Genomic DNA, 14,642 nt, shown 5'->3' on the forward strand with positions numbered 1-14,642 from the left:
TATGTTTCTAATTTCCCAGCATAAGATTTTCCTATTTACCATGTTGTTATTTTTTAAAAAAACTTTAGTTAGATGTAACTTACATACACTTATTCACCCATTCAATGGTTTTTAGTAAGTTTACTGAGTTTTGTGTTCATCACCACAATCCAATTTTAGAACATTTCCATCTTCCCAAAAAGACCCTGCATGCAATTTTTAGTCAATCCCTGCTCCCGCTCCCATTCCCAGGCAAATCCCATCTGTGCCTTGCCTCCCTAGATTTACCTTTTCTAGATATTTTATATAAATGGAATCATACAATATGTAGTCTCTTTTTCATTTGACTTCTTTCACTTGGCATAATATTTCTGAAATTCACACATGTTTGTAGCATGTGTCCATAGATCATTCCTTCTACGGATAGACAGTGTTAAATTGTATGAATATACCACATTTTGTTTTTTCTGCTCACCACTTAATAGACATTTGTATGGTTTTTACTTTTTTACTTTTATGAATAATGTTACTATGAACTTTCATGTACAAGTCTTTTTGCAGACACATGTTTTCATTTATCTTGTGAAGATCTCTATGAGTCAAATGACTAGGTTGTTGAACATAAACTTCTGTTTAAATTTTTCAAAAACTGCCAAGCTATTCTGCAGAGTGGATACATCATTTTACATTCCTGACAGCAGTGTATGAGGATTCCAATCACTTTACATCGTTTCTAATAGTTATTATCTGTCTTTTTGATTAAAGCCAATCTAGTGGGATGAAGTGGCATCTCCTTGTGGTTTTAATTTGCATTTTCCTAATGACTAATGATGTTGAACATCTTTTAATTACTTATTTATATACAGTAGTCCCCTCTTGTCCACTGGAGATACATTCCAAGACTCCTAGTGGATCCCTGAAACTGTGGTTAGCACCTAATCCTATTATACCATGTTTTCCCCTATACATACATATCTATGATAAAGTTTAATTTATAAATTAAGCAATTGCACATACAGAAGCTTCATTCTTAGTGTGGATCTTAGCAGTCTCAGCACAAAATTGTTTTCTTTCTTTATTAAGTCAAGAATTTTCACCTTTTCACTTAAAGGAAGCACTTGACAACTTTTCTTTGGCATATCCAAATTGCACATCACGCCTCTTGTGCTCTGGGGCCACTATTCATTAAAATGAGGGATATTTGAACTCAAGCACTGTGATACCATGACGGCTGATCTGCTATCCTAGATGGCTACTAAGTGACTAAAGGGTGGGTAGTGTACACAGCATGGATACTCTGTACAAAAATATGATTCACGTCCCAGGAGGGACAGAGTGGAACAGCAAGAGATTTTATCATGCTACTCAGAATGACATGTAATTTAAAACTTATTAATTGTTTACTTCTGGAATTTTCCACTTAATATTTTTGAACTAATGTTGGCTGAAAGTAACTGAAACCACAGAAAGTGAAACCGTGGATAAAGGGGGATTATTGCCTCTTCTTTGGTGAAATGTTTATTGGATCTTTTGTCTATATAAAAAAATTGGGTTGTTTGTCTTCTTGAGTTATAAAGCTTCTATATGTCATGAATACAAGACCTTTATCAAAATTATGATTTGCAAATATTTTCTCCCAGTTTCTGGGTTATCTTTTCACTTTCTTAATTGTGTCTTTTTAAAGTACAAATATTTTTTATTAAGTTTGACTTAATAATTTTTTTCCTTTATGGATCATGCTTTTAGTGTCATATCTGAGAACTCTAAGCCTAATCCAAGGTTAAGAAGATTTTCTCCTGTTTCCTTCTAAAAGTTTTATAGCTTTAGCTCTTAATTTTGATCAGTGATCTATTTTGAATTAATTTTTTTGTGTGGTGTGAATTAAGGGTCTAAATTCATCTTTTTTGCTTGTGGGTATCCAATTGTCTTAGCACCATTTGTTGCAAAAATTATTATTGATTTCTAATAACCTTTTTGTGGAAAGAGAATGAGGACATGTGATATTAATCCTTTAGGGTTTGTGGAGGTTTGCTTTATGACCCAGTAAATACTTGATTTTGATAAATGTTCCACATGTGCTTGGAAGGGAGGCATATTCTGCAGCTGATGGATGCAATGTTATGTGTACCTCCGTTAAATCAAACTTGAGGATATGTTAGTTCAAATCTTCTATATCTATACTCATTTTGTGTCTTCTATCAACTACAGATTAAAGTGTATTAAAATCTACTGATAAGATAGTGGATTTATTGCTTCCTGGCATTTTTTCCCCCATATTTTAAGGCTGTTATTAAGTTTCATACAAGTTATTTTTCTTTGTAACTTGGTTATTTTATCATTAGGTAACGACCATCTTTATCTTTAGCAATATATATATATATATATATATATATTACTTTTTTGCCTATTTTGTCCGATGTTGATATCTTTCAGGGAGAAAGCTCCTGGACCGTACACTTAGAAGATCTGCACAGTGCTTTTCCCTCCCACTCTCCCCTCCCCGCCCCCACAGCCAGGCTCACATTCTTTTGTTAATCTAAGGACATCTTAACTTTGTGTTTCCAGAGAACGCTAACTATTTTTAACAGATTATTTAACTCATTTGTTGTTTGATATAAGGAAGCAAAAAATATGGCAGAGAAAGAAGGTCTGCCTTTCAAAGCCAGACAGACCTAGGAAACTTCAGTTTGCAAATAGAAGTAGATGTATGTACTAGAGAATGCAAAACGTTTTGGTAGTAGATTTCTAAGGTTCTAGATTTCTTTTAAGGTTCTAAGTTTCTTCCTTCTCCACATATGTGAAATTTAAAGCACAGAAACTGATGCTATTGCCTGCTTTTCCTGCAGTCAGACCTGGACTCAATGGGAAGGTGTATGCAGCTGTATTTTAACAGGCTCTGAAGCAGTCAGACCAGTCAGGTAAATGGGGATGAGTCCTTCTCCCTACCCAGACATCACACCCTACACAGCCAAGGAGAGAGCACCTCCTCCTCCTCAGTGCTTGATGCTGAATATCTTTCTTTCTTTTTTTTTTGTACTTAAAAAAATATTTTATTTATATTTAGAGAGAGGGGAAGGGAGGGAGGGAGAAAGAGAGGGAACATCACTATGTGGTTGCCTCTAGAGTGCCCCCTACCAGGGACCAGGCCTGAAACCCAGGCATATGCCCTGGCTGGGAATCAAACCAGAGACCTCTTGGTTTGCATGTCAGCACTTGATCCGCTGAGCCACACCAGCCAGGGCTGAATATCTTTCTTGAGCTAGGAGAGGAGATATCTGCACCCTGAGAGACATAACCACTCCCAGTGTGTATGAGGTTTTTGGTATTAGCCGACACACCGAGAGAAAACCTTCTACTCAACCCTTATTCTGTGCTGAGTCCTTGGCATATATGATTTCATCCAACCTATACAACAACCCCACAAGGAAGATATTATCACCATTATTTTACAAATGAGGACACTTCGGCCAACATAAATGGACTTTCCAATGGACACTTAGCCAGTAAATAACGGAGCCAGGATTTGGACCCCAGCACCTCTAACTTTCATATTTGAAGGGAAAACCAGAGAACCTGACTTCTGTAAAGAAAGGTTTTCAGTCCACGTGGAGCAGCCAGGAGAGCAGGCGGGGGAGGGGGAGGACGCTATGGCCACTCTTCCCCCACTCTCTTGTGAGCCCCGGGACTTGGAACAGTGGGGCACCAAGGTGGCACAATGGGCCTGGAAGGCACAGAAATCCAGGTGTAAATCCTGCCCCACCACCCTGCCAGCCAGATGACATTGGGTGAGTCATTTAACTGCTCAGGAGCCAGTTTTCTCATCAGTAACTAGTGGGGCTAATAACAGTTCCTTGTTCAGAGGACAGTGTGGGCATTAAGTAGCATTACAAATAGAAAACACATGTTCTGTGTTTTCTTAGATTCTGTATTTGCCTGGCATCCACTCATCATAGGGCCAATCAAATGAACTCTATTTTGTTGTTGTTGTTGTTGTTTTTGTTGTTGTTTTTTCCTGATGCTCTGGCATCAGAGGCTTTACAGACCCTGGAAGAGACTGCCCTTCCCAGGACTAGCTAATTCCTAAAGGTAGTAACAACCCGCTCACACGCCTTTCCTGTGCAACTGGCCAATCTTGAGTCTATACCCTCTCAACCCCCTCTGCATCTAACTCTCGCACAGCAGGCCGATATTTCCCCCGCCCTAAATCATTCCAGGGTCAGGTACCGGGCACCTAGAGACCACGCTTACAGTCCAAAGCCCACCAGAATTATTCATTGCTTACCCTGCCCTGCCTTGTCGTTGCTGCAGAAACCCCAGGGAAGGCTCTGGCCTATACTGTTCCCTTGCTCCTTTCTGTCTCCTGAACAACACCAGTGCTCTCTCCCATGGCCCTGCCCTGTGGCATCCAGTGGCCTCCTCTCTAGGATCTGGGAGCGTAATAATTTTCTTCCTTTCAAGCCTTGTTCTCATTTCCTTCTGTGGCCACACTGACTTTACTGTACCACATGCAACACGTAAATTCTTAGAACAGCATAGCAGTTTCTGGCCTATAGTAAACTGTCAATAATTGGTACTACTATGGCTATTATTCTAGACTAGCTCCTTGTTAATTAAGTGACCATAAAACAGTCCCTGTCCTTTATGGGCCTCTGTTTCCTCAAGCTACCAATGGGGCTTCACGAGAGCCCCAACCTCAGTGGGATGGTCTTGAAGATCAAATATATAAAATGTAAGTATTGGTCTATTTTCTCTTTTCTTCCTCTGCCTTCTTCTAGAAGCTTCAGAGAGAAAGATTAACTTGAGCTCATAGGGAGTTTTGTGGTCAGAGGGCTTCCTAGACATGAGGGTCAGGCTGGCTTAGATCGTGATGAACTCTGGACTCCAAGACCCGTTCTCAGGCTCCGGTCGTAGCTGGCAATTGTCTGCTTTTCATCCACTGAACATGATCCCTCCCAAGGCCGACAGTGCAGAGGGGCTGTGAGCCAGAAGCAACAAGGCCCCCAGCTTGGGGCCCTGACCCAGAGAGCTGACTAAGCCCAAGCATTGGAAAATGGGTACACAGAGGGGCTCCAGACAAGGGGCTCCAGACAAGGGGACTCCAGACAAGGGAACAGCATGTGCACATACGTGGACACTTCAAAGGCATGACACTCTCAAGTAGGCCAGCTTCTGCATGGTTGTTCCATGAGTAAGTTCTCAGAAGTATTTAGTGAGCACCGTGGGGCACCTGGTCTCTGCCTTCACAGAGCATAGTGTTGGGCTACAGACATAAAAGGTACCAAACCACTTTTGAATCTACAAATGGGCTGCACCCCAGCATTTCACTTGTGAATCAGCGCTTGGTTCTCATAATAATTTGTTCTTTGGGGGATTAAAAAGTTATATACTCTACTGTATTTTATATTGTTGTCCCCCTCAATGGAAAATATTTAATATATAATAGATATAGTGACATGAATTCATAATGAAAAGTTATATGGAAAAATATACAAACTCAAAAAAATAAACCGCTCTGTTCCTGACACATAGTAGATACTACATAAATGCTGGTGTACAAATATTGCAGACAAAAACCTTTTTTTTTGGTCTCAGTCATCTTTATCAGGACTCGGTCACTTGCTTCTTATATGCCTTGGTGAGCCCTGTAATTTATTTTGGATGAGCTGCTAAGTTCAGATTTTCAAGAACTAAATTTCAGGTGGAAGACAATTTTAAGAATTAAAAATGAAAGTAAAACAAAAAAATCCATAAAGTCAAAAGGCTAGGAACAAACTGGGAAAAATTATTTGCAGTTCATATGACAAAGGATTATTCTCTCCTAATATATAAAAAAGCTTCTAGAAATAGAGGGGAAAAATAAGGGCAAAAGACAAAAGACAAGAATGGATAGTTCACAGTTATTTACAGATGGCTCAAATATATGCAAAGGTGGTCAACTTCATTCAAAATAAGAGCAATATAGATTAAAACTACACTAGGCTACAGTTTTTTACCTAACAGATTGGCGAAAAAATATACTGTCGGTGAGTTTGTGGTGAAACCAAAGGTTTTCATTCATTGCAGATGAGAAAGCAAAAACCTCTATGAGCAGGAAACACCATCTTTGAAGTTTCTAAATTCATTTACCCTTGACCTGCATTCCACTTCTAGGAATTCATCCTCTGACTTGCATAAATGTGAAATGACACATGCACAAGGTTATTAACTGTGGTACTAACAAATAGGAATAGCAAAAGATGGAAATAACCTATAATGATTAAGTGGGAGTTAGTTATTTATGTTCTATGGTACATTCACACAAGGAAGTGATAAGAGTATGTAGAAAATAATGAACTTTGTACTTGTATGGAAAGATCTCTAGCACATAGTAGGTGATAAAACCAATTGTGTAAGAATGGAGAAAACAAGAATGAGTATTGATGTTACTGGTATTTACAAAGAGGCACTGGAAGGATGCATAAGAAATGAAGAGAAGTGTTTATTAGACTGGAGCAGTGATTCTCAAGCTTCAGCATGGGTCAGAATCAGCTGGAAGGCCTGTGAAAATGCAGATCACTGGCTCCCACTCCTAGAGTGTCTGCTTCACTAGGTCTGGGATTGGGCCTGAAACTCTACATTTTACAGGTTCCCAGGTTGCCAAACAGGGGATCACATTTTGAGACCTCCTGGGTCAGAACATGGGATAGATGGGGTCAGAGACTGAATCAAGTGTTCTGAGGAAATATCTTTTTTTTAAAAATCATTTTGATTTTTAAAAACATGCACATGTATTACTTAGTCAAAAATAAATCTTAATTTAAAAAAAAACAAATAAGTGTTCAAGTAAATAACGTGCTCCTCAAGCACTCTTTATCCCCTAACCTGTTTTATTTTTCTTGATAACAATTGCTGTTATACCAAAAATGATGTATTTGTTTTTCTTTCTTGCCCCATTAGACTAGGGTAAGGACATTGCCTTTTTATTGCCCCTTGTATTTCTAATACTAATATTGTGTCTGGCACATCGTAGGTGCTCAAGAAATAGCTCTTGATTAAATAAAGGACCTGCTGAATTCTCTTCATATACACTAGATCAATGATTGTTAGTTAATCACCTGCGGTGCTTTTAAAACTAACCACTGCCCTACTTCCCGCCAAGCCCCGGGTTTGCTGTGATTGTCTGGGGGGCCGTGGGACCCAGCGTGGGTTGAGGGTGAAGGGAGCCACTTGCCTAAACCACAGCACCGCAGGGACTTATGGTTTGGATTATTAACATAAGTGTATTAGTATGTAGACCTTGCTGCATTTTTGTACGTAGCTTTCGGAACTGGTTCTGAGATGCTTTTTGATCTGGAGACTCTGATGTCCCTTCTCCTTTCTCTTTAGGCCTCCTCTTCCACATTTGGAAGACTTACTGAAAAGATATTCTGATGTCCAAGACCTTCTTTAAGCAAGGACTAAATGAGACATTGAATGACGGGACACAGTTAACACTAATGGCCGTGAGGTAGGTTTCCACACTTGCGGAGCAGGGCAGGGCAACAAGTCTGAACGCCGGGCCCACTGCACCTGCCCATTGCTTGGCACTGTGGTTGTGCAGTGAAGCCCAGGGGCCTGTGGGCACAGACGGTACCATGCTGCAGCCTTGCCACACCCTCAGAGTGAAAAGGAGTTGGTTTGGGAGTCACAGAGACATGGCATCCACCCCATCAGCTACTCACTAGTTCTGCGACTTTAGGCATCTCTGGGCCTCAGTTTCCTCATCTGTAGAACAGGGATGCTAACGCCTACCTCTTGAGATCACTGGGAGAATCAGATGCTATCATGTACCCAACACATAGCACCCAATGACTGTTAGTTATTTCTTGGATTTTCAGTTTAGACGTTGCATCAGCTGTTTTCATAGTTCCCCTCACTTGGTTTGTTAATAGTTGTAGAAGTTTATAACAAGTCACAGATTGAGGACTTGAACCCTTATTTTGATTGGCTCTCAAAGAGTTTTACAAGAATCTGACTCAATTGCCAACATTTGAAAACTAGAGAGATCTTACATAAAAGTCTAGATTTGTGCCTTCATTCAAAACATCTGTGTGGCCACAGTCGCTGGAGTTGACTGATGGCTTCTCACCCAGCTCAGTCCCCATGACTCTACCGCCTTCCACCTCATTACCCCTCACCTCCCTGCGTTCCCTGCACAGCTGGCCACTGACGGCTTTGAGTCACGAGTTCGAACTCCCCAGTTTATAAAGTGCTTTCACTTACTTCACCTCACCTGAACCTTACCCATGAGGAAGATGTTACCATTATCCTGTTTTTCAGGGGAGGAAACTGCAGCCGGAGATATTATGTGAACTACTCAGGTTGTTGATATCAGCAATAACAATAAATAGCTAACATTTATTGGGCACTCAGCACGTGCCACGCATTATTCCAAACATTTTACATCTAAATTAACTTAGTCCTCAGAATTTTATTAGATATTTTCATTATCCCCATTTTACAGATGAGGAAATTGAGGCAGAGAGAGGTCAAGTGCCTTTCGCAGGGTCACACAGCTAGAAAGCTCAAAATAAACCGAAGCCTCCTCAGTCCTAATCTGCACTTAACTCCACTGTGCTGCCGCAGAGTCTTTCCTTCCTGTTTCCTCCTCTTCTTTAAAAATAGGCAAACTGATCGGCCCACCTTTCAGTAAGATTTTGTAAAGCTTTTTGGGGAACAAGGGGCAGGTTGGTTACATTTTGTAACATTTGTTCCCTGCTGTATTCTCAGTACCTAGCACAATGCCTGCATGTAGCCTAAGCAAAAGAAATATTCAAAGAACATAGCAATAAAGACGTTATCTCTTAGTATCCCCAGTGTCTATAAATAATGTAATTGGTTAATTAATTAGCATAAAGACGAGGACTTACTCTATGGGCATGTGATGGTTTCCTACTCTTGAGCAGCTGAAGGCCAGGTGAGAAACATTGACAAAATTCAAATACAGGATATATGTGGACATAAGTCACTTGGCAAGAAAGTTAATACTTTTCCCCTTAGAAATGATCAATGATCCACTTGTGGTATTTTCACCAATTTAGTTGGCTTATTTCTAATTTTTTGCTATTATATATAATGGTAGAGTAATCTTGTGAATAACATCTTTGAATGCCTGTCTGATTATGAGATAAAAGAGTGTGTACAGTGTCTGGGCCTTTGGTACGTGCTGCTGGGCCCCTGCTACAACCAGCCTCCCTCCCTCCCACCGCCCAGACAGCAGGCCTAAGCCCGAGCAGGTTGCTGCGCAGGCAGTCACCTGCTAGACCAGAGAGCACTGTGATGTCTGGGTACCCTGCCACCGCACAGGCGTGAGCACGGTAGGGCTCCTGTAACTTTTGGGAGGCGGTGTAGCTTAATGACAGAGCACGGGTTTTGAAAGTGGACAGACCAAACTGCAACCCAGACTCCCCCGCTTCCTAGCTTTATGGGCTTTGGGACCATGCTGATTTGCCTCTCAGAGCCCCATTTCTTCATCTGTAATCCCCCCCCTTCAAACTCTTTTTTGCTCCAAAGAATTATTGGTTGAAAGACAAATAAAACCATATAAAGTAGGTGTCTGAGCTTGGGCCATCATAGCCACACCACAAAAGGGGTTATTATTGCTATTATTTTTCATCGCAACGCTGTCTGCAACAAAAAGTTTGGAAATAGCCTAGATATCTAACAGTTGAGGAATACTTAAGTAATCGATGCTTTCAGTTCCACTCTGTGAAACATAACCATGAATATGATGGTGAAGACAATGAAGTCACATGGCACAATGTTTCCATTCTAAAGTTAAATGAACATGGAGAACTGCAAATACCAGTTTTACAATATCTACCCATAAATTCGATGAATGGAAGAGAATGTGAAAAAATAGAAATAATCAATGTGCCTGGTAAGGATCTGGGTTTTGTTCGTTTGCTTGTTTTGAAAAAGATATTTCCTTGATTTTGGCAATGTTTATATAGACATAGTGTTCAAAATCACACACTTATTTAACACAAACAAGAGTAATTTCTTCGTATGGGTGACTGTATTGTTTCCTGTGGCTGCAATAATAAATTGCCACAAACGTGGTGGCTTAAAACAAGAGAAGTTTATTCTCTCACAATCCTGGAGGCCAGAAGTCCTAAATGAAGGTGTCAGCAGGGCCATGTCCCTGCTAGTGGCTCTGGGGGAGAACTTATTTCATGCCTCAACGCAAGCAGAAGTTCTGAAGGCTCCGGCAGTCCTTGGCATGCCTTGGTTTGTGGCCGCGTCTCTCCAGCCTCTGCCTGTTTTCACATTGCTCTCTCCTCTGTGTCTGTGTGGTCGCCCTCTGACTCAGTCTTATAAGGGTATTTGTCATTGGATTTAGGGCCCACCCAGATAATAGAGAATGATCTCATCTTAAGATCCTTAACTTAATTACATCTGCAAAGACCCTTTTACCAAAGAAGGTCACATTCACAGATTCCAGAGATGAAGATGTGGACATAGCTTTTTTTTTTTTTTTTTTTTTTGGTGGGGTGTGGTGGTACGGAGCACCATTCAATCCATGACAACCCATTTAAGAGAATTCAGAAACTGGCAGGAGGGAGACCAGGCTAAAATATCAGAACAGATGAGGGTTATTGGGGGAAAAACTAATGGAGGAAAGACAAGACAACTTTAATACAACAATAAATGAAAATATTTGATGAATGAATGGAATGAATTGAAAGGAACTGAGGATGAGCTATAATAAAAGTCTGAAATCATAGACTTGTCTCCGGGCCTCAGTATGGACTTATTGTTTGCTGTCTGCTGATCACTGTGCTAAACTCATCTCTTCACTCAACTCAGGTTTGCCTCCAGCTTGTGTCCTATTTTATGAAGGTATCCAATATTCTAAAAATGAATATGAAAATCAGGGGGGTGTGTGTACTGGGAGACTGAATATATAAATAGACAATGGACAGGTTATATATGACAACTGAATTCTGACCCGCAGCTTCTGCAGCAACCAGCTTGGGAAGCAAAACCACAACCTCTGCAGTAACCAGCTCAGAACAGTCAGGATTTGGTCAATGACAGTCAGCTTTCCTATTCTTTACCCCCACTTCTAACTCAAGACTTGTCAGAGAAAGCCAAATAGCTCCTCAAACCCATCACATAAGGATGTCTGCTTTTGGTCAGCTGTTTCCAACTTTCCTTCGCCTATAGCCTCCGATCACAGAAGCCCTGGATCCTCCTTTTTTCTTTTCTTTTTTTTTTTAATTATTATAAGGTTTTCCTGCTCCCCCGCCTGCCTTTGAGTCTCTGCCAAGTACAAGCGATAATGATTGACTCCCTTGCTACAGCAAAGCTCTGAATCAGTAGCCCCTGTTTGTTCTCATTTGTATCGTCTGTGTATATTTCCACAGCGCAGTCTCTCCACTCTGCTGAACTGAGTGCCCTTAGGCTCCCACCCCTTGGTTATGACCATTGCCTATAAAATTAAACTGCAACAGCCAGTGCAGGGCCAGGCACATAGTAGATGCTAAATACATTACTTTCCAGTGAATGAATAGCCCTCTAAGGTTAAGGTGAAGTGTGTTGCTCTAGCTCCAAGTTCTTAGATTAAGTTCAGGGGAGAAAGTCCAGAAGACTTGCTTTTATGAAGATTCCAGTGATTTCTTGGTCATTCTAAATTCTCTGAGGAGGGTCTAAATGCCTTCAAATATGCCCCTCACTGAATAGACCTTAATACTTTTTAAAGATGCAGGTGGTATGTTGTAATTTCACAAACATTTTTGTGAGAAGTCTCGAGCGCCACACAAAATGGGCACAAGTTGGACGGTGCTGGCCGCGGGGCTCCGTCCTCCCTGTGGGCCCCTGTTGAACTGGATGCCCAGCAGGAGCTTGTTTTTCTATTATTCATCGCTCATAAAACTGAATATAAACTGCTCTCTTACTGCCCCCCACTATGGAGTTCCTTGATTCTCTTGGTTGTTTATATTGTGGATAAACAGGCTGCTGGCGGTTGGGTGGTTACCAGAAGGAAGGGCTGGAGGAGCAGAGGCGAGGAAGACAGTGGGCCTGCAGGAAGAAGCCTCAGAGGAGACTTCTCAGGGGCTGTTATGCCCATGAGATGCTGGGACCACAGGACCCTCCGCTTCTGTTAACTATGCAAGGTGGCTGGTACCGTTCCCAAAGCATGGCGAAGAAGACAATTTCCCTGAAAACAGCAAAACAAACAAATAAACAAATAAATATTTTCTGACTCTGCCCCCCCCCCACCTTTTTTAAAAATTCAAAACATCCTTTTCAAACTCTGTTTAGGTCTTTTTATAGCAGTATTTAGACAAGCTGAACAAATGAACTTTACTTAACAATTCAAATGTGGGGCCTTTGGTTGATCACTGCATATTCTGTTTTGAATAAAGTTTTGATTTGCACATCAGCAAGAATTCTGCCACGAGAATTTACTTGTTGCAAAGCCAAAGACTATTCTTGTCTCCATCTCTCTTTACTTCCCCCACTTCTCCTTCTTCCCCTTGCCCCAGCCATACTGAAATTCTCCTTATTTCCTCAGCACATTCATCCCCTTTCTGCCTGTGTCTTTGCACATGCTATTCCTACCCTCTGGAATGTTCTCTCCATTCAGTTCATCTAGTGAACAAAACAACCCTTTAAGACTTAACAAGAGAGGCTGTCTGGGAAGATGGTGTCGTAGGAAGCACAGGAATCTGTTTCCTCACCTCGACAACAAATACACTGGCAGAATCTATGTAATGTAATTGCAATTGACCCTTGAACAACCCAAGTTTGAATTGCAGAGCCTACTTATATGTGGATTTTTTTCAATAAATATATAGTTGGCCCTGTATATCCCCAGATTTTGCATTTGTGGGTTCAATGAACCACGATCGAAGGCAGAGGGCCAACCGCATACATTGTTCTATGTCCTTTTACATAAGGGACTTGAGGACCGGTGCACTTTGGTACCTGTGGCAGAGGGAGAGTGGGTCTTGAAGCCAATTCCCTGCAAATAATTAAATGACTGTAGTTATGTTTTAGGGGGAGTCAAAAGTTATACATGGATTTTTAACTGCACAAGGGTCAACTTTATTTTGGAACTCTGGATTCTGTTCAAGGTTTGCAATTTCCAAGAGAAAGATTGGGTGGTAAATTGCAGTTAATTTTAGTCAATTTCAGCTCTTAGCACGGTAGCAGCTTTCCATCCACCATTTCCAGCCACATGGCAGGCAGCTGTGCACGTGTTCCTAGAGCAGCTTGCACACAGCTTACAGGAGCTAGGGTGGGCAAAGAGGCTCCTGTCCTCCAAATATATGGGATCTGCTCCAATCACCGATTGCTTCTTCTGATCACAAATGTGCTGACAAAGAGGTGGGCTGCAATTTTTGTTTTTCTTCACCCATTGTTGCAAGCCCCTACCCATGCAGGTGAAGTGACTTCCAGTGGATTTAAAGGACTGGTGCCCTTTCCTCCCCCACACACCTTGCTTCATTCCAAGCCCTCCCCATTTTGGGAGACAAACATTAAAGATTTAGGACTTTTGAAGACAGCTGCATAGCTTGTGAGTAGTGGGCATGATAGCTAGCTTGGGAGGGTTGCATTCAGGTTCAAATTGACGTTATTTGGGTTGTGCTCTTGTGCTACGGGGCTCTGTGAAAATGGACCCAGTCACTGCCTTGTGAGCAGGTACCATGGAGCTTCTCTGAGGCGTGTGGGTGTGCTGAGTGCCCTGGGAAAGTCTGGAGAGGGTGTCTGCGCAGGCTGCGCGAATCCACTGCTTTCTCCCTTCAGTTTTGCATATGCACCAAGATAGTTTTTGTCCACCTCAAGTAGTTATCCAAAGAAGTTTGTGACTTCATACATTTTCTAAATTTTCTAAAGAACCCATATTTAAAGCTCAGAACTCAGTTGCAAAAAAAAAATTCAGAACTAATTTTAAAAATTCCTGAGTTATAGAGGGAATCTCCTGATTAAGAGAAAAAAAATATGACGATGCTTACAAGACAGGCTGGCAGGCATGCAAAGAAGAAATACGCAGAATTCAAGAACAGTTAACTCCCAGTCAGATGGTATCTTTGGAAGAAGAAATCATGCAAAAACATTTAAAAAAGAAAGCTGTAATAAAAAAGAGTTAACTATGCTTGAAAATACAAAAGACCTCACTCAACTTAAATGTTTTTATACCTGAAACTTCCAGGAAGTTAAGACTGGTACATCACAGTTAACATTTAACACTGTAGATGAAAACTGGAAAACTCTCTCTAGTTCTCAAAAGCAAGTATATTCTCAACTTGCTGAAGGTAATACAATTTGTTATTATAATGAAATGAAATCTTCTGAAGAAGAAATGCATGAAGTTGGACAAAATTATCTTTTCTGTCACAAAATGCAGCCCTAAGGGGTGTTAAACAGGAGACTGAGTTATGTTTCTAATGGATAAATACCAGAAAACAATTAGGATTCAACACCCGAAGCTGTTGGAAAATTGGCAAGAATAAAGTTGGTAAACATTCTATACTTAATTTCTTTTTCTTTAGCCCATGGACATCTGCCAATTGAATACATTTAGTCATCATACCTTGTTTTGGAAAACGCAACCAGAGTAAAGTTCGTGTGAAATTTATTTTATATTTAGGAACTACTGAGGATCAAAATAATCCATGAAATGTAGCAGTAATCAT

The 14,642-nt window shown here is 40.9% G+C and overlaps 1 pseudogene; it reads left to right on the forward strand.

Annotated features, from left to right (window-relative positions):
- Nucleotides 1-7,454: 7,454 nt before the first annotated feature.
- Nucleotides 7,455-14,359, forward strand: LOC129069322 (transcription factor A, mitochondrial-like; annotated as a pseudogene).
- Nucleotides 14,360-14,642: the final 283 nt, after the last annotated feature.

The sequence above is a fragment of the Pteronotus mesoamericanus genome, unplaced genomic scaffold (assembly GCF_021234165.1).
Source record: "Pteronotus mesoamericanus isolate MK-2021 breed Mesoamerican mustached bat unplaced genomic scaffold, CSHL_Meso_final contig_105, whole genome shotgun sequence".
Classification (NCBI taxonomy): domain Eukaryota; kingdom Metazoa; phylum Chordata; class Mammalia; order Chiroptera; family Mormoopidae; genus Pteronotus; species Pteronotus mesoamericanus.